Here is a 1,247-nt window from a genome sequence, read left to right as displayed (position 1 = left end):
TGCAGCTCTTTTGCTTGCCAGTTGCAGTGTGAAAGCTACAGGATTCCCTGCCTCTGCAGTGGATTGCTTTTTTAATGGCTGCTTTGGTTAAAAAGATAAATAATAATGGGAGAGAAGGGGAGAGAAAAATCTCTCTGTCTCCAGCCCCTTTTCCCCTTGTTGTGGGCAGATTGCCTGCTTTGTTGCTTGTTAATGAGGAATTTGTATTTATTGGTGAAGGAAAAACGTGCTGGGGAAGTAGGGAAAAGATGTTGCTTTATTGACCTCTGCTGTTTACTTTGACCCCTCTTCAGGAAAGCTTCTTCCTGCTCTTTCTGGTTAACTCTTTCTAGCCTGGGATACGCAGGGATGCCTCCTTTATTTTTGTATTTTAGCAATGGGCTCTCTGTGCAGAGACTCTAGGATTCTGTTGGTGTTGCAAAGACCATTGCTTCTAGCTTTTTCAAGTACTAAAGATGATCATCTCGTAAACTCTGTCCCTGCAGTTGTAGAGATAACACACAAGCCTTACTGTCCTCATTAGAAGGAGCAGAAAACTTGTTTCTCTAGTCCCTGGAAGAGAAAGGGTTAAGCAATTAAACAATTCTTTGTTCTAGTTCTTTCTTGGTGTCATTTTGTTTGTGGGACTGTTCTGGCTTTGTTTTACTGTTCTCCTCTATGGAGGTGGCAAGGGTGGGCTGAGGGGGGCCTGGCTGGGCTGTTGTCTGTTCAACACGCCGCTTCTTGGAGGACGGAGTTTGCTATAACCTTGAGTGGGGAGGGGGTTGGGGACCCAGAAACCTGTCTTGCAAATTATGGTAGTTATGAGTTAGTACTGATGTTAGCTTATCCAGGTATGGGAACTCATAGCTCTCCTGTCTTTGGAGCAAGGGCCTGTGCTGTTTTGGGAGCAGAGTCTACCTCCTATCTGCTTTAGAGCTAAAGCAGCAGATGCTGGGGTGGGGATGAGGAAGGCTGCCTGGGGCTTACTGGGGAAGACAGAATTGATGCACGTGTTTTAAGGAAAGATAACAGTGGTGTAATGAAGTTATTTTTTCTGAGTCGTGTTATATTGAACAGGGAGGAGTGGAGGATGAACTGATCCAAGAGATGGAGATGAGTAGGGTGGCAGAAAGCTGAGTAGGGAGAATAGCCTGTCCTTGGCTTTTAGGTCTTCTCAAATAGACTCTAGCCCTGAGAAGGAGAAGCCAGGTGGCTTGGGCTGTGGGACAGACCCAAGGTCACCTGCCTGAAGCCACCATGTTATT

Source organism: Apteryx rowi, unplaced genomic scaffold (assembly GCF_003343035.1).
Source record: "Apteryx rowi isolate R43461 unplaced genomic scaffold, aptRow1 scaffold_190, whole genome shotgun sequence".
Taxonomy (NCBI): Eukaryota; Metazoa; Chordata; class Aves; order Apterygiformes; family Apterygidae; genus Apteryx; species Apteryx rowi.
This window is presented reverse-complemented; position numbering follows the sequence as displayed.